The sequence below is a fragment of the Eptesicus fuscus genome, chromosome 3 (assembly GCF_027574615.1).
Source record: "Eptesicus fuscus isolate TK198812 chromosome 3, DD_ASM_mEF_20220401, whole genome shotgun sequence".
NCBI lineage: Eukaryota > Metazoa > Chordata > Mammalia > Chiroptera > Vespertilionidae > Eptesicus > Eptesicus fuscus.
In genome coordinates this window covers 87,094,902-87,115,064 of record NC_072475.1, presented here as the reverse complement: position 1 = coordinate 87,115,064, position 20,163 = coordinate 87,094,902, and the positions used below count along the sequence as shown (strand labels likewise).

General features: G+C 41.4%; 1 protein-coding gene across 3 annotated transcripts in view; it reads left to right on the top strand.

Moving 5' to 3' along the window:
* Positions 1–20,163, top strand: part of EPHA3 (EPH receptor A3) — a 360,358-nt gene that overhangs the window by 86,020 nt on the left and 254,175 nt on the right. The window lies entirely within an intron of this gene.

Below are 20,163 nucleotides of genomic sequence, written 5' to 3'. Positions count from 1 at the left end.
CCGCAGGAACCCCTGGCTGTGAAGACAGCTTGGGCTGGGGTCTCAGGCCTGCAGGGCCCGGCACCCAAGCCGCAGGATCCCCTGGCCGGGCTGGCTGCCTGGGCTGGGGTCTCATGCCTTCAGGGTCGGGCACCCCCACTGCATGATCACCCAGCCAGTGGCAGCAGCCTGGGCTGGGGTCTCAGGCCGGGAGGGTGGTGCACCCCCACCATGCTATCTTCAGGCCCGCGAAGGCAGCCTGGGCTGGAGCCGTGCACCCCCACCGGGCTATCCCCAGCCAGGCTGAGATGGCAGCCTGGGCAGGGGTCTCAGCCTGGCTTGGCTGAGATGGTAGTCTGGGCTGGGGTCTCAGCCTGGCCAGGGCTCGATCTCCTTCCAGGGGTGGCAGCCTGGGGTCTCAACCATTGAGTCACACCAGCCAGGCAGATATGGAGGAATCTTAAATGTTTTTTTTTTTTTTTTATAATATATATTTTATTGATTTTTTACAGAGAGGAAGGGAAAAGGATAGAGAGCTAGAAACATCTATGAGAGAGAAATATCGATCAGCTGCCTCCTTTACACTCCCCACTGGGTATGTGCCCCCAACCAAGGTACATGCCCTTGACCACAATCGAACCTGGGACCCTTGATTCTGCAGGCCAATGCTCCATTCACTGAGCCAAACCAGTTAGGACTGTCCAATATGCTAAAGAAAAAACTCTCTCTAATAAAGAGGGAATATGCAAGTGAGGGCATTTGGGGGTGACTGGGGTGTCAGGGGAGGGCAGTTAGGCATTGATCGGGCTGGCAGGGGAGTGGTTAGGGGGTGGTCAGGCTGGTAGGCAGAGCGGTTAGGGGCAATCAGGAAGGCAGGTAGGCAAGTAGTTGGGAGACAGCAGTCCTAGATTGTGAAAGGGATGTCCGACTGCCTATTTACAGGCAGTCGGACATCCCCCAAGGGGTCCCAGATTGGAGAGGTTGCAGGCTGGGCTGAGGAACCCCCCAAGTGCACAAATTTTGTGCACCAGGCCTCTAGTCCTATATAATAAAAAGCCTAATGTGCTAAGTGTCCAGTCATCCAGTCAGCCATTCAACCAATCAAAGCATAATATGCTAATGATATGCTAAGGCTGCTCAACTGCTCGCTATGAGATGCACTGACCACCAGGGGGCAGATAGTCAACCAGTCAACCAGTAGCTATGATATGCACTGACCACTATGGGGCACACCCTTCAACCAATATGTTAGCTCGCTGCTGGAGTCTGGCCGATTGGGACTGAGGAAGATGGGCTGGACAAAACCTGGAGCCCTCTCTTGGCCCCTCCCTGGCTGCCCAACCTCTTGCATCCCTCTCCAACCAAATCATGCACCAGTGGGGTCCCTTGGCCTGGCCTGTGCCCCCTCGCAATTCGGGACCCCTTGGGGGATGTCAGAGAGCCAGTTTTGACCTGATCCCAAAGGCCAGGCTGAGGGACCCCACTGGTGCACCGGCCCTCTAGTACCACTGTATAAGAACACATAACTTTTACTTCTTTATCTTATTTTTTTGGTATGTCTTTCCCATTATAATTTAAACTCCCTGAGAAGAGAGATTTCAGGCCATTTTGCCACTACTATAATTCCAGCACCTAATAGAGTTTCTAGTACATAACTGGTATATAATAAATACATGTTGAATTAACCAATGAAAGATAGCTTCATTTCTCACATTAACTGCTTCCTGATACCCAAACTCAGTCAGTATTTTTGTTTGTTATGCCTTTGTTCATATTCGCTTCATCTGCCTGTAATGTGTTTTTTCCTCCTTCTCCCTCACCACCTACTTTCACTAGTCAAAAGTGAACTTATTAAATTTATTGCCTGAACGCCAGTTCTTAGCTGTGGTTCTCTTTCTCTGGTCTCACATAGGCATTGCCACTCTTTAACGGTGCATATCCCATTCTTCACCTTTCAAGTTCTTTTGGCTATACTACCAAAATATTTCCAGAATTTGATCTGTTCTCCCTACCTCCACTGATAATATCCTATCCTCTGTTGCCTGGACTATTATAATAACCTCTTAATGATCTCACTTCTTATACCTTTGCTCTCTTCATTTTGTTTTCCACACAGAAGTCTATGACTATTACATGAGTCATACCATCCTATCTAATAAAAGTGTAATATGCAAATTGACCATCACTCCAACACACAAGATGGCTACCCCCATGTAGTCAAAGATGGCTGCCCCCATGTGGACACAAGATGGCCACCACAAGATGGCCAGCAGGGAAGGGCAGTTGGGAGGGACCAGGCCTGCAAGGGAGGGAAGTTGTGGATGATCAGGCCAGCAGTGGAGGGCAGTCAGGCGTGACCAGGCCGGCAGAGGAGGGAAGTTGGGGGTGACCGGGCCTGCAGGGGAGGGCAGTTTGGGGGGCCCAAGGCCTGCAGGGGAGGGCAGTTGGGGGGGCCAGACCAGCAGGGGAGAGCAGTTAGGGGCAATGAGGCTGGCAAGGGAGGGCAGTTAGGGGTGACCAGGCCTGCAGGGAAGAGCAGTTGGGGGGGGATCAGGCTTGCAGGGGAGGGCAGTTAGGGGAGACCAGGCCTGCGTGGGAGGGCAGTTGGGGGAGAGCCAGCCCAGCAGGGGAGAGCAGTTAGGGGCAATGAGGCTGGCAGGGGAGGGCAGTTAGGGGTGACAGGGTTGGCAGGGGAGGGAAGTTGGGGGGGACCAGGCCTGCAGGGGAGGACAGTTGGGAGGGACCAGGCCAGCAGGCAAGGGCAGTTAGGAGTGACCAGGATGGCAGGGGAGGGCAGTTAGGGGCAATCGGGATGGCAGAGGAGCAGTTAGGCATCAATCAGGCTAGCAGGGGCATGGTTAGGTGGTGATCAGGCTGGCAGGCAGAAGCAGTTAGGGGCAATCAGGAAGGCAGGCAAGTGAGCAGTTGGGAGCCAGCAGTCCTGGTTTGTGAGAGGGATGTCCGACTGCCTGTTTAGTCCTGATCCTACCGGGGTCCCAGATTGGAAAGGGTGCAGGGTGGGCTGAGGGACACACACCCCTGTGCACGAATTTTGTGCAACGGGCCTCTAGTGTCTGAGAATAAAATCTGAAGTCTCTTACAGGACCTCTTCTCTCAACATAAATGCTCTTGTACTCCACTGCCTCTCTGATGTATTGTTTCAGCACTTCAGGCCTGAATCACTCAGTTTCAGCCACAGTAACTCCCTTGCTCAGTCTTGATTGCAACACCACCTTCAATCTCACAATGCATGGGCTTTCTGTCCCCTCAGTCTGAGATGCTTTATCTACAGACTAGAAGCATAGTGCATGAAAATTCTGCACTCAGGTGGGAGGTGTTCCTGACCCCACCCTGCGTCCTCTCGCAGTCCAGGAGCCCTCAGGGGATGTCCAACTGAGCTTCAGTCTGGGCTCCCTCTGCGGGAGGTGACCTAGGGCAGGTCAGGGGATGGCACGGGTGGCCCTGCCCTGAATTGCCCCCACCGGAGTCACTGATGGCCTCCCTCTGCAGGAGGCAACCTCTGTGGGCTGATCTGGGAACAGCAAGCGGTCTGCCCCGCCCTGCCATGGTTGCTGGTGGCTTCCCTCTGCAGGAGGCAACCCCTGTGGGCCTCTCTGGGGATGGCGAGCAGCTTGTCCCGCCCTGAATCACCTCACAGTGGTCGCCGGTGGCCTCCCTCTGCAGGAGACGACTGAGCAGGTGATCAGGGTATGGCGCTGGCCCCCATCACCCTGCCCCTGGTCGCCACCATCCCCCGCCCACCCTATTGCTGTCTCCTCCCTCTGCTCACTGGCATGTGCCTTGGCTGGCCTGGCGCCACCTGCTTGCTGGCCTCGGCTCCGCCGACCAGACATTCCACCATTCGATTTGCTTATTACGCTTTTATTATATAGGATATTCTCTTGGCCTGTTTTACTGGTTTTATTTAAGTAGCTGCAAAAATGAGAACTGACCTCTGATTACCCTATCTAAAATATCATATTCATCAACCCAAGTATGGTCTTCTATCTCCTTACCTTGTTTTCATCTTTGTTTTTTCATCATGATCACAGCTCACCTATCATATGTGTGTGTATGTATGTGTATGTGTGTTTACTGTTGTTTTCTCTTGAGTAGAACATAGCGTCATGAAAACACTAGTGGCTTTATTATTGTTTTCCCAGGACAAAAAAAGGGCCTGGCCCACTTAAGTTTTCTGTTCAATGAATGATTGTCTAACATTAGACTTGCACATGCATATTTCCATTCTTATAATGCAAGATTTTCAAGGGCAGGAAACCATGATTTCTGCACCTCTATTATAATGATAGCCCCCAAAAATAATTTTGTAGCATGTAGGTATTCATTAAATAAAATAAATTAGTTAGTTTGCAGGTAACAGCCATGTAAACGCTTATTAACTACCAATACTATCTGTTAAGTATGTGAACAATCTTATAAGAAAAGTACTATTATCTTCATTTAGACATGAGATAACTAAAGCTTAACACACTGTTCTGTATAGTGTAAACTGTAATATAACAATAATACATAATGTTGGGTCTGAGCCCTTTTGCTGGGGACAGGACCTCTGTAGACAACGGGCATTGGAAGAAGTCACGAGCGGCTGCAGGCAGATGGGAGAGACTCTACTGTAGACACAGCAGCCATTACACATAAAGTAGTGCTTGCAAACACAGCAGCCAGACAAAGTAGTCTCACCACCAGCTGGTCAGCAGTATATTCTATACTAGTTCAGACAAAAGAACCTTCTTATGTAACCTCAGTGTTACATAAAATAAAGGTGCAACTGTGTAGTATGTACAGTGAAACTACTGCACATGCATACGGCAAATGGAACTTTATCATCTGGTGTACTCTGGTCAGGGTTCCCATACATAGTTGATTTTATTAAAACATAGAATCTGCCTATTAATGTCTCATACAAATAGATTATATACTTTTATATATATATATAAAAAGAGGTAATATGCAAATTAGTCGGGACACCATAACAGTCACAACTGGCTCAGGAGGAGGCTGCACACACAGATGGGCCCAGAGCAGAGACACAACACACAGGGGGGCCCGCCCCTGCTGGGAGACCCGCCCCTGCTGGGAGACAGTACCCCAGCAGTCCCGCCTCTAGCACAAGCTCCAGAGGAAACACCTTTTCTTACAGCTCATTGGCTAAGCTCCCAGTACGCCACTCACAGTGTTCTTGGTAACTTGGTTAATAAGAATCCAAGAAGGTGATCTAGGGTTTTTCCACCTCACTCCTGGAGGGAAAAATGAAGGTCTGCTGCTAGAGGGCTAAGAAATGTCATATCCTTCCCTAGCCGGTTTGGCTCAGTGAATATAGCCTCGGCCTGCGGACCGCAGGGTCCAGGTTTGATTCTGGTCAAGGACATGTACCTAGGTTGCAGGCTCCTCCCTGACCAGGGCCTAGGTCAGGGCTCATGCGGGAGGCAACCAATCAATATGTCCCTCCCTCTCACATTGATGTTTCTCTCTGTCTTTCCCTCTTTCTTCCACGCTCTCTAAAAATCAATGAAAAAACATCCTCAGGTGAGGATAAAAAAGAAAGAAAGAAAGAAATGTCATATCCTATGAAAGAGAATTCTTGAAAATGCTTAAAGAAAGTTGTCATTTTTTTGTGGTGAAGGGACTGGAGTCCGTGTTGATGAAAACACCTTGGTGGCTGCAGCGGGCGGCAATAGCAGCAGCAGTGGTGTGATGGGGGCGGCACCTTCCCCTGATCATCTGGTCGCCTCCTGCAGAGGGAGGCCTACTGATTGCTTAGGCCTGCGGGGAGCAGGCCTAAGCAATCAGTAGGTCATCCCCTGAGAGCTCCTGGACTGTGAGAGGGGGCCGGCTGGGCTGAGGGATCCCTCCCCCAGTGCACAGATTTTGTGCACCAGGCTTTTAGTTTAAAAATAATAGTAAAAGGTAGTGAAGTCAATGCCTAAAAAATTACAAAACTATAGTACTTGGTAAAGTGTGGAATATTATTGGCAAAACTATTACTCCATATGGAATGGCAATTTTACCATAGAAATTGTGGTTACCTAAAACAAGTTTGAAGAAAACCTACTAAAAAAAGAAGAAGAAGAGGATATAGGGAAAGATAGAACTTAAAATATATTTGGATTATTTTATACGGAAAAAAAGTCAGTGTATTCCAATCACATGTTTAGTTAACTGGGCTTAAACTGAATAACAATAACTTTACTTTACTGTTTCCCAGGCACAGTATACTCTTTAAAATAGACAATCTATTTTTGTTTACAACATCTCTAGAAAGAGTTCACAGTTATGTTCGGATGTGTGAATTAAATTATAGTATATTAAACTATTAAGTAGCAGAGCTAGGTTTCAAACCCAGAGTCTGTCCCTAGAGTTTTGACCCTTAATCTGGGCTTTGCAGATGCTCCATGGATAAAGGATTAAAATGTTCCCGTGAAGCATGGTTGCTATCCTTGTGGGAAGAGCAGGAGAAAGTTTCTGTAGCTTTAAAATTGGTTCTATAAAGCCACTTATATTTCAGGGAAATGCTCTCAAAAACTATATTTATAGTGTTAAAATAAACTTAGTTATCTGAAGATCTGTGAAACTTAGCATATGCTCCACAGTGACATGAGTTAATTTCATTTCCGTCACTGTGAGTGCTCCGCAGGTATGTGGTAAATTACTATGATTCCTGTGGCTGTAACCCATTATCATAGCAGGAAATTACATGAATCTCACAACTGATATGAAATGTACTGCTGCCATTGCTATGCATTAATATCTTAGTAGTTGGCCATTTGTAATAATTCTTTCAATGCCCATCTTAGCACAGTCTTCAGTCTAGACATGTTAAAGTCATGTGCATGGAATTTCCCCCCATTATTTTCAAGTAGTTATACTGAATTCTAAGATTATCTTTTTATTGGGCAATTGTATATTGAACCTTTTACCAAGAATTGAAAACATGATATCCTAATGGTCCTATACCCTAAAATTTAAGGGAAATTTATTCTGTAAAATGTAAAGTCATTTAGCAATATATATGAACAGGAAGACAGAGTAAGAAAAATATCTGATAGCATAAAAATGTTCTGTTTTTCTGTTTCATGGAATAAGCAAATGGTTTATTAAATAATTTTTAACTATATTGATCTCCTCTTCACAAAGATCATTTTAGGTAATGTTATATTTCATGGTTATAGTTTTTAAAATAACATTTTTGGAATTATATGTCTGTCTTACTTTATAAATAAAAAAATATTTAACCATTTAAATCAAACCTCTGTAACATAAATTATATCTTTCCTATCCTTCCTTTGATATTGATCTTCTTCCCCACATATAAAATATAACTTACAATTAGCAGATTTAATTGAAAAACCTTGACAATGGTAAATTTAAATAATATCTTTATGAGGTATGTTTTATATTTTAATCCATCATATCTGTTGCAAATCAATTCATTTGGCTAGATAATCACATTTTCAGTAGTTATTTAAACATTTTACATTATTTTGGTAGTTTTCTCTTTTTGAGGATTTTTTTATTGTCTAAAGTTTTACATATGTCTCTTTTTCCCCCAGTTGATCCCCCTTAGCCATTCCCACCCCAGGCAAGCCCCCACTGCCCCAGTGTCTGTGTCCATTGGTTATGCTAATATGCATGCATATAAGTCCTTTGGTTGATCTCTAACCCTCCCCTCCCTTACCATTTGTCTCTGGATCTCTTTTTGTTCATCAAATTATGTTCACTATTATATCCCACATATGAGTGAGATCATGTGATATTTATCTTTCTCCAACTGGCTTATTTCACTTAGCATAATGCTCTCCAGATCCATCCATGCTGTTGCAAATGGTAAAAGTTCTTTCTTTTTTATAGTGGTGTAGTATTCCATGGGGTAGATGTACCACAATTTTTTAATCCACTCATCTGCTGATGGACACTTAGGCTGTTTCCAAATCTTAGCTATTGTAAATTGTGCTGCTATGAACATAGGGGTGCATATATCCTTTCTGATTGGTGTTTCTGGTATCTTGGGATATATTCCTAGAAGTGGGATCACTTGGTCAAATGGGAGTTCCATTTTTAACTTTTTGAGGAAATGCCATACTGTCTTCCACAGTGGCTGCACCATTCTGCATTCCCACCAGCAGTGCACGAGGGTTCCTTTTTCTCCGCATCCTCACCAGCACTTGCCATTTGTTGATCTGTTGATGATAGCCATTCTGACAGGTGTGAGATGGTATCTCATTGTTGTTTTGATTTGCATCTCTCGGATGATTAGTGACTTTGAGCATGTTTTCATATATCTCTCGGCCTTCTGTATGTCCTCTTTCAAAAAGTGTCCATTTAGATCCTTTGCCCATTTTTTGATTGGATCATTTATCTTTCTTTTGTTAAGTTGTATGAATTCTCTGTAAATTTTGGAGATTAAACCCTTATCTAAAATATCATTGGCAAATATGTTCTCTCATGCAGTGGGCTTTCTTATTGTTCTATTGATGATTTCTTTTGCTATGCAGAAGCTTTTTATTTTGATGTAGTCCCATTTGTTTATTTTATCCTTAGTCTCCATTGCCCTAGGAGCTGTGTCTATAAAGATATTGCTATGACATATGTCTGCTATTTTGCTTCCTATTGAGTCTTGTAGGATTTTTATGGTTTCCCATCTTACATTTAAGTGTTTTAGCCATTTTTAGTTGGTTTTGTGTTTGGTGTAAGTTGGTGATCTAGTTTCATTTTTTTGCATGTATCTGACCAAATTTCCCAGCACCATTTATTGAAGAGACTGTCTTGATTCCATTGTATGCTCTTGCTTCCTTTGTTCAATATTAATTGAGCATAATGGCTTGGTTGGATTTCTGGGTTCTCTGTTCTGTTCCATTGGTCTAGATGTCTGTTCTTGTGCCAGAACCAGGCAGTTTTGAGAACCCTGACTTGTTAATATAGCTTGATGTCTGGTATTGTGATCCCTTCAACGTTGTTCTTCTTTCTCTGGATTGTTGTGGCTATTAGGGGTCTTTTTTTATTCCAGATGAATTTTTGGAGAGTTTGTTCTAGATATTTGAAATATGCCATTGGTATTTTAATGGGGATTGCATTGAATCTGTGGATTGATTTGGGTAGTATGGACATTTTAATGATGTTGATTCTACCAATCCATGAACATGGTATGTTCTTCCATTTGTTTATGTCTTCCTCTATCTATTTTTTCAATGTCCTGTAGTTTTCCAAGCACAGGTCTCTTAGGTCCTTAGTTAAGTTTATTCCTAGGTATCTTAATTTTTCCTTTTGGTGGTTTCTTAAAAAAAAATTTTTATTGATTTTAGAGAGGGATGGAGAAGGAGAAAGAGAAACATCAATGATGTGAGGTAATCATTGATCAGCTGCCTCCTACATGCTCCATACTGGGGATTGAGCCCCTACATCCTGGGTATATGCCCTGATTGGGAACTTAACTGTGGCTCCTGGTCCATAGGTTAATATTGAACCACTGAGCTATGCTGGCCAGGCAAGTTTTTGTTTTTGCTTTTAATTGCAACTCCACCATTTCTTAAATTTTAATATTCTTTTCTTCATCTTTTAAAATTTGTTACTATCATTTCCAAAAATATTTATCATAAATTTACTGACATGTTATTTCTAGAAACTTTCCTCTTCTTTCAAACATTTTTAAAAAATGCTTACATTCATGGAATGGGTCTTATATTTTCTCATTATAAGGTCACTCTCTGACACATAACTATACAGAGTATTGATTTTTTTATTGAATGCCTTCCATATCAAAAAGCACACTCTGTGCTTTGTTAGTTATATAAGCTTAACATTTTATACATAATATTTAATTCTAGTTATTCTTTATAAATTACTTGGTTTTAGATACAGAAATAGATGTTTAGAAGGAGAAAAAAGACCAAACTAGGAGGCATGTTGGGTAGAAAGAATAATACATAAATAATTAAATAAATATGCCTTTTAAAATAAAGACATATATAACAATGGATATAACATAAATACAATAGGTATTTAAGAACAGGTAATCTGTCTTTCTTTTCCATTACTCAATTTTTGATGCAGACCTTGACTCAGTCATTCAATAAATATAAATTGATTATTTCTGAAAGGAATTCTAGAGTATAATGAGAACACTGTTCCATAAGAGAAACATTAAAGACATGCATGGATTTATATCATGCAATTAGATGTTTTTTCAGCTGATACAATTTTTCAGTACAGGGATCTTTCTGAAATATGAATTAGTAATCAAAAAACTCTAACATAACGAGCAGCTGTTACGCTGCACTTGTAGAGGTAACCTGTACGCATTCATAAAAAATTGTGTATGTCTTTACGATCTTTTGAGTAATGTTCAGTGTACATTTATTCAACAAAGGTCACCTTATGGCTTCTCTTCAGATTTTTGTAGTGCTCTTTCTAAAGCCCCTCACCCCCCTTTTCAAGAGAACCAGCACCCAGTTTAGAATTAACCTTGTATCTGTTTTCCGTAGTTTCTCACGGTAGCACATGAAGTAGAGACATGTCAGTGGATATTGTTCAAGTGGGCCCAGACCTTTCTGTCCTAAGTCACTGCATGCATACTCATTGCTCAGTGCCCTATTGTTTAGCAGTAGTGGAACCCAACTTATTAAACAGGTCTGTCCTTACACATCTTCTGGTTTGCTCACACTTTTTTTTCTCTGTATTTGCCCTATAGAAATCCTAGCCTTACTACCCTTCCATTTCTTTTTTTCTTATTCCTTCTCTAGGACTTTTCTTGTGGTGTTAATTCTTTCTCTTTCCCCACTACTTTTTTCAGGAGGTCACATAGAGAGCATTTCATCATTTGCTTGTGTGACACATATGTCTCTCCCTCCAGCATCAAAACTTCTGCATAACAAAAATCACACTTTAACTTTTGACTATCCATGGTTTCTGACCTAGGTTTTTTTGCATATTTAATAAATGCATGTGGAGTTGAATACAACTTCTATCATACAAGCATCTTTAGAAATCACCAATCACCATAGAAGACTGCAATGGGAAACTATCAAACTATAGCAAACATAAAAGTAGCAGTATGTCTAAAACAAGTTGTCTCATATTCATACCTCAAGAAATATGTGACTGAAGGTAACCCTCCTCCACACACTGTTTACATCTATTTGTAGTGCACACGGTTTGCATTTACAGCCAGATGCGAAATAGAACACTATGATTAGATTTACTTTGTTTGTTATAATAATATCATACAGTTCTTTGTGGAAGGTAGAAGATGAGGTTATTCAGGTGAGCTTCTACATAAGCTGTACCTGGGCTTTGGCAAAACTGGAATTAAAAAACAGATGGAATGAGGGCTGAGCTAAGGCCATTCTACAGAGACAGGGGCAGGGCTATCTAGAAAATGTACACATAGTTTCTGAGGAGATTTGGAAATCTTGGAAGCTGTTTCTGAAATATGCTGTCAGGTCAGGTAGAGAACAGAAATGACAAATCCAGTTAAGGGACATATAGCATTGGTTCTCAACCTTAAAGGTCCATTAGAATTCCTAGGTAGTTAAAAAAATAATTATGAAGCACCCATGAAGCAGTATTTTAGAAAAGTTTGCTTGCTAATTTTTATATGAGAACCATAGATGTAAGGGAATTAGACAGATTGTGGTCAGTAATACGGGACATTTGTCCACAGGTACAAAGTTATGACTACAGCAGCCCTGAGATCTCAGTACAGTACGGTATCACTGAATATAGCTGAGAGGAGAATAACTAACATTAAAGCCGTAGAATGGTGAAGCCAAATGCTCTAGCTCTTGTCTCAGTCTGGGGGTTAAAGGAGCTGAGAAGCACTGAGAATGAAGATGGAAGCATCTGTGAACATGAAGTTCTGGGTAAAGACAGATAATTCAAGGGAGAGGGTTATAAGGGACACAAGGATCCCCATGCCATCAAGCTTTCTAGAGACAGTGCCCTTAATAATCTGTGTGTTTTTATAACTACAAAAAGTACCAAGACCTACCCAATATCCTTGATAATCCTAAACAGGTTTGTTACACCATCCTGGTCCTAACTCTTGCTCTCACTCTCTGAAATCCTTCGTTGGCTGTCCTCATTAGTAATCTCTGTCCTGCCCAATCAGCATGGTGCAGTGGTCGAGTGTGAACCCTTGAACCAGGAGGTCACAGTTCGATTCCCAGTCAGAGCATGTGACAACATGACAGGGTTGCAGGCTTGATCCCCAGTAGGGGGCATGTAGGAGGCAGGTCATCAATGATCCTCATCATTGATGTTTCTATCTCTCTCTCCTTCTCCCTTACTTTCTCTGAAATCAATAAAAACATATTTAAGATGTCCTTTCACCCCTGCCCTGGTTTTCTTTTTAGTACACTTATCCAAACTGGGGCATTGTCCTCCCTATATTCATTAAGACAGTCCTAATACCATTATCAAATTTCTGCTGAAATTTAGAGATGAGTGTGGGGGGATAGATAGTGGTCATTACTATGAAGATAATGGCCTACTATCCTAGTCAATCCCCTTCCAGGAATTTCTATTCTTCGTCTCTGGCCTGCATCTTGTTACTGATACTGGCTTTCCAACATCAAATCTCCTTCTTCTTCCTCCTTGATTTTCTGGTTACAAATGTAATTCTCTGATTTGACCAAAAGTCAACATCAATAGCAACAAAAACCCCAAACCCAAACAATTCTATTCCTTATTAATCTCAACTTTTTACTCTAATTTTTTATATAATACCAGAGGCCTGGTGCATGACATTTGTGCACTGGGAGGGGTGGGGTCCCTCAGCCCGGCCTGCACACTCTCGCAGTCCAGGATAACTTGAGGGATGTCCCCACGGGGAGAACTCGCTAGCAGTGATCCTGGCTTCTGGTTGAGCAGCGCTCCCCCGCCCTGTGGGAGCACACTGACCACCAGGGGACAGCTCCTGCATTGAGTGTCTGCCCCTTGGTGGTCAGTGCCCATCATAGTGACCAGTCATTCTGCTGTTTGGTCGATTTGCATATTAGGGTTTATTATATAGGACTGTTAGAAATATATGTATGTATATACACACAGATAGATACATCTGTATGTATGTCCTTTGAGACCAGAATAGGCTAAGAATGACTATTTATAAATAACTGGAAGTATAATGACTTTGATAAGTATTTCTGTGCCTGACACTTGATAGTGACACTTTTATTGTAAGCAGTTATGCATCTCCATGCTTAAAATATTGATGAGTATTGTCCTAGCTGGTTTGGTTCAGTGGATAGGGCATCATCCTGCAGACCGAAGGGTCCTGGTTTGATCCCAGTCAAGGCACATACCTCCGTTGCAGGCTTCTCCCTGGCCCTGTGCCTAGTCAACTAGTCAAAGCACATGCAGGAGGCAACCAATCTATGTGTTTTTCTCACATCGATGCTTCTCTCTGTCTCTCCCTCACTCTGTCACTCTCTCTAAATATCACTGGAAAATATCCTTGGGTGAGGAATGTACACACACACACACACACACACACACACACACATATGCATACACACACACACACACACAGATAAACATTGAATTTTGAAATGAGTGTGTGCAAGGGAAGAAAAATGTAAGAAATATAGAGAAAGAATAGTATGGACCAACTTAATATCACTTATAATCATTGAATGCAAAGTTAATTATCAGCCTTTTATAATGAGCAGAAATTGATTCTTATTAACCAGTGAAATGCAAAAGCAATATTGTAAACATAAGAATATTGATTGTTTTTCTATTAACATCTGCAGATTTTTAAGAAATTGAATTTATGTCTTATTAATTAAATCATGAAGTTATTTTTTTCTCACTTTCTTGATATGTTCCAAATCATGTTTATCTATGCCCAAAATATATTTCAGGTTCTCCATCTTTAAAGAAAGAAAAATGCAAACAGCCCTGGCCAGTGTGCCTCAGTTGGTTGGGTGTCTTCCCATTCACCAAGAGGTCACTGGTTAGATTTCCAATCTGGGGTACCAGCTCAATCACCCTGGGGAGTGCAAGAGGCAGCTGATTGAGTCACATTGATGTTTCTCTCCTTCTCCCTTCCTTTCTCTTTAAAATCAATACAAACATATCTTTTTTTTAATGCACACATTTTCTCCTTTTTCCAATTACCAAGTAACTAAAAATGTATCCAAGAGAGTAATTAATATTCATAAAAATCCTTAATTACTATAATTGAGGTTTGTCAGAATGATAGTTATTAGGTTAAATGCTGATTAATTATTAAAATATAGGTTTTCCCAAAAAAATATGTTTGAATCAATTGTAACTGGACAACCAAGAGATTCAGGCTGCCTGTCACTACTTGAGCCAGTTAAGCAGAGACAGGGTTGAATCATATCTGAGCATTTATTCCAATAATGCCAATGGTATGGGCGAGCAGCAGATCATCCCAAAAAATCCGCTGTGCTCCTTCCCATAGGCCAGCTGCTCATATTGGGTAGGAGGCAAAGTTTATGTGGGAGAATAAGAATTCCAAGCATAGGCAAGTAGGCAAGGTATAATGGTTATAGGTTACCGGCAATGCAGGTGGGGATGGGGGGGGGGGTGTTGCCAAGGGAGGGTGCCTCTGGACACCTCCGGGACCAGATTGCAGGCAAATAGGGGCTGGGCATTGCAAAGGGTAGGTGCTTCCAGGACTAGATTGTCCCAGCCATAAGGTTGTACATCTTTCTATAATGTAGGCAGTTCTTGGAAAAGGAGGATGGACTGCATTCTAATATTAGCTCCCATGTCCCAGGGCATACAACTCTCAGCCAGATTAGAATGTGCTTTCTCTAACCAGAACAGAACAATCATGGTTAAGAGAGCATGATTAATATTTCTTATACTTGTAGCTATTTTTCAATATTCTATTTCTGCCTCTAGCACAATGACATAGAACTGCTATCTAGAAAATATGAATTAAGAGTCTCCTTTGTATCTTACACTATCTTTTGATGATGGGGAGGTTCACTGTGATTATGCTGTTGAGAATAGATTTCAGAGTGACCTTGCTAGGGAGAGGATATCTAGATACAACTGGTTTCCAGTGCTATAATTTGGAACAAGAGAACACAACACAACAACAGGGCACTGAGTTCTGTCTGACTTCTGTGGTCTAATAATAAATGCTTGGAGTAAGAATCTACATATCAGAATTGTTGACTTGGGAGCTTTAGAAAGAATTTGAGCTCCTCCTAGTTCAGTATCCCCTTCTGCTGAAGACAACATTGCTTCTGCGTACGCCTTGCAGATGTTTTCTTTTTTTAATTTCTTTATTGATTAAGTTATTACATATGTGTCCTTATCCCCCCTTACTGCCTATCCCCTCCACTCATGCCCTCATCCCCCTGCTGTCTGTGATTTTCTTTAGGAATTAATACAGTGAAAAGAAAGAACCTTTGAACCACCCACTTCTATATGGCACCTGTTTTCATTTTCTGAGTCTGCCTTAGGACAGTGATTGTGGCAATAACATAACTATAATAATGTATGAACATTACATGTTAGTTCTTGGAGTAAGAAAATAGGGTAAATATGGACATTCTTTAAAATTATATAGTGTAAGGTTTACAACAGCAGTTTTAATTAATGATTTTTGCTTAGCTGCTGCTGTGTGAAAATGCTCATTTAGGGATTTTTGTTTCTACTATCTTCAGTCCTTAGTAAATTCCAGAGTTAGTGACAATGTTTTTGTAAGTGGTCTGAGACAGCAAGCCACTATCACTTACAGGCAATTTGGTCTTCATTACAAATTAATGAAGTGATAATTGCTCTCTATAACCTTTTACATTCAAAGCATTGTGATGCTGTTTGCATTATCTTTCTGAGATTTATACCTCTGCATTCAAGGACTTGTGATAGCTTGCCGAATTAGCATTGAGAGGGAAATTGTTAAACCAGAATGAAAGCTCTATAATTAAAATAATAGTTTACATCAAATTATGAACATCTCTTTATAATCTCTTCTCTGTTTCATGACTAGTACAAATGCTGCTCATACATAGCAGAAAAAATTTGCAATCGATTCATCAAAGTACAAACTCATATTTATTCTGAAAAGGAAATCTTGACCTAAATTTTTTAAGTCAATTGGTTTGTTTTTAAATAATGATGTCATGATCTAACTTTCTTAAAAATGTCCACAGAAAACATTTACTCTCTGGCGTTTTTGTTGGCCCTGTCTTTACAGTGCCATTGGAGAACCAATGTGATGACCACAGAGGTGGTTCCACATCATAATGACTTTTCAACACCAGAGTATCAGAGTTTTGAGGAACTACAACTCGGTTCACTCTTCCTTCCTTCCTTCCTTCCTTCCTTCCTTCCTTCCTTCCTTCCTTCCTTCCTTCCTTCCTTCCTTTCTTTCTTCTTTCTTTTTCTTTCTTTCTTATAATTTTTTAATCTTCACCTGAGGATACACTTATTAATTTTAGAGAGGAGGGAAACCCACAACCTAGGCATGTGACCTGCCTGGGAATCAAACCAGCAAACCTTCCTTATTCAGGTCTATGCGCTAACCAACTGAGCTATGCCAGTCAGGCTTTTTATTTTTCTGGTATTAAACATATACATTAATTTTGCTTCAAATATGACTATACTATTATAAACATCTCAGTGTAAAATCCTGAGGATTGAGACTCTCATGTATAGTTTTCTTCTTAAAATTTCATAGAGTGGATGGTTGGAAATGGTGTATTGTTGATTACTAGTAAAAGCACAGTGTGAATATTTTATTTTCTTGTATTAAGATATAAATGTGTCTTATATATTAAGTCTAAGGTTTTCCAAAATACTCCAAATTTGTTTCTTTGTTGGACCTAAGTCAAAACAATTTTGTCTCCAGAAAATTAATGCCTTTTTTAATATTCTAGATCTTGAATGATTGAGATTATTAAAATAAGTAGTGGTTTTTGTTTTTGTTTATTTTTAGTTTTGTAGGAGAGGTAGGGGGAATAAGAATTGTTTTAACTGTATTTATGGTGGTCCACAAATTAGTTTTGTTAATTTAAACACCCTAATGCAAATAATTTATTTTTCTAATGATGTCAAAAGCCAAATAAATGTCATATTTATTTTCTTGTGGTTATCATCAATTTAATATATTAACATTTCATCTTATTTTGTGATCAGAAGTTATGGATTGAAATTAATTTCTATGTGTTTTTAATAAATACATATAGAAAAAATGTCAATGCACCTTAAGTGACATTGATTTTGTTTAAAGGTATGTAAAACTTGCCATTCCCTTAATGGAGAAAAATTTAGGATACATTTATAAAGGGATTCACAAGGATTGTGTTTGTTTATTTATTTAAAAATTAAGATATATTATCTAACAAGAACTTTATATGTGTTACTTCCTTAAATTATTTCTACATGTATTATAAGAAAAAAATTATATGCATCTTCCGAAAGGTGAAGTTTTATGTTGCATACTACCAAGCATATGAAGAGGTCTAATATTTAGCAAAGGCATTGAAGCAAAACTAAATTTACCTTAACATGTTTCATGAATTAAATATGGCATTTAATAAGAGTTATACAATACATTCTTATGTAATAGGAATGATTGGGGTATGGAAGACATCAAGGAGAAAAGAACACAGTCCACTTGGGGTAATACCATAAACAAAATAACAATCAAATGTATATTTAAAAATAGCAAAAGACTTCATATTGACGAGAACATGGTATGTGCTTAGTGAAAAATAATTCACTAATCTCAATTCAGACTTCTAGCAAAATATAAATGTAGGTTAGCACCAGTTTTTGGAAAAACACAAATGTCAAATGAGAGTTATGCATAGGTAATGGGGAGCCTTTTAATTCAAGAATGTCATGGTAAATATTGTACTTTCCGGGCAGCAGTAGGCAAAACTGTTATAATCATGGAATTGTAAGCAACACAAACTATCTGATGCCAACTTAGAAGCTTCTCAAAACCTGCTCTAAGGATCGGAGAGGCAGGGCTTCAGTCTTCTAAAAAGTCTCAAAACATTTTAAATGTTTTTACAATAAAGCATTTGTATTAGGGTAGCCCTCACTGCTATAACAGCAACAACACAAATTGCCATTTACTTATTTTTTCTTGTGTAAAATTAAATGTGGATAAAATGTATTAAGAATTGAAATGTTTACTACACTTTTATCTTTTGTTCTTTGTGCATAACTATTTTATCTTTTATTTTGAGGCAGGAAGAAGGGATGCTTATATTTTTACTTCAAATTTTTTTTCATAGTCCACCATTGACTATATTAAAAATGTCATACATGAAGATACATGGTCATAGCATCCTTTAGATTTACTTTGCTTTTCCATATACTGATTTTACCAAAATGTGGCCCAAATTGGGAGAATATTAATTTAGGCAGTCATATTTTTTCATTATCCTATCTAATAAAAGAGAAACATGCAAATTGACCATACCTCTGCTATGCCCACCAGCCAATCAGGAGAGATTATGCAAATTAACCCAACCAAGATAGCGGTGGCCGTGGAGCTGAGAGAGCAGGAGTCTTGGGTTGCCCCCGGTGATGGAGGAAGCCAAACTTCCTGCCCGCCCTGGTCGGCCCTGGCCTCCATTCAAGGCTTCAAAGTTTCAATTATAGAAAAGAAATAAATCCCAGATACCTGCTTCCAGCTGGCCCTGGCCTCCTCTCAAAGAGGTCTCCACTGAAGGAGGCGCTGAAAAAAAAAAGAAAAAAAGGAAGGGCTGGGAGCCTGCATCTTTGGGGGGCATGGCCAGCCTGAAAAAAGCCCTCAGCTCCTAACCCAGGGTGGCCACACTTCCATGGGTGAGAGTCCCTGCTGGGGAGGTTGGCCAGCCTGCAAACAACTATCAGCCCCTCACCCAGGCTGACCACGCCCCCCCAGCGGGGACCCTCACTCCATGGGGACATGGCCGGCCTGAAAACCACCACAGGCCCCTCACCCATGCCGCTCCATGCCCCAAGGGAACCCCACCCTGATCTGGGACACCCTTCAGGGCAAATCAGCCGACCCCTACCCATGGACCAGGCCTCTATCTATACTAATAAAAGGGTAATATGCTAATTAGACTGGGAGACCTTCTAGGAGACCTTCCAGATGTTCTTCTGGACAAAGCCATGGTGGCAGGGCTGAGGTAGAGGCGGTTAGAGGCCAAGAGGGGAGGGCAGTTGTGGGTGATCAGGCTGGTGGGGGTGTGTGGCCATTGGGGGTAAGCAGACCAGCAGGGGGGCCAGTTAGGGGCAAGCAGGCCATCAGTGGGGGTCAGTTGGAGGTGATCAGGACAGCGGGGGGGGGGCAGTTTGGAGTGAGCAGGCCAGCAGGGGGGCAGTTGGGGGCAAGCAGGCCAGTGGGGAGGGAAGGTGGGGGTGAGCAGGCCAGCAGGGGGGGTAGTTGGGGGTGAGCAGGCTGGCAGGGGAGGCAGTTGGGAGTGAGCACACTGGAACAGGGGGCAGTTTGGGGTGATCAGGTTGGCAGGAGGGCATTTGGGGGCGAGCAGGCCGGCAACGGGGGCAGTTGGGTGCGAGTAGGCCAGCAGGCATAGTGGTTAGGGGCAATCAGGCAGGTAGGCAGGCAGGTGAGCGGTTAGGAGCCAGCAGTCCTGAATTGCAAAAGGGATGTCTGACTGCCAGGTTAGGCCCGATCCTTGTAAACCGGCAGTAGGACATCCTTTGAGGGGTCCCAGATTGGAGAGGGTGCAGGCCGGCTGAGGAACATGCCCTCCCCCATGAACAAATTTTGTGTACTGGGCCACTAATTTTTAACAAAAAACAAACAAAAAATATCCAAAAATATACAATAAAACCATTTTATAGTGTTATTGAAGATGCCTGAGTTGAATGTTTTGTGTGTTTGTTTTAATATATTTTTATTGATTTCAGAGAGGAAGGGAGAGGGAGAGAGAGATAGAAACATCAATGATGAGAAAGAATCCTGCATGCCCCACACTGGGAATCCAGTCGGCAACTCAGGGATATGGCCTTTGCCAGGAATTGAACAGTGACCTTCTGGTTCTTAGGTGGTGCTCAACCACTGAGCCATGCTGGTCTGACTGAGTTGAGGTTTTAATGCTGGAATATTTTGTGGTCTAATGAAATGCTAAGCAACTTTTTCCCTGAATGTCCCACAAACTTCAATGCAATTCACATGTATTCCTCAAAAGTGTAAATTACTCTGTGTCAGTGAATTCA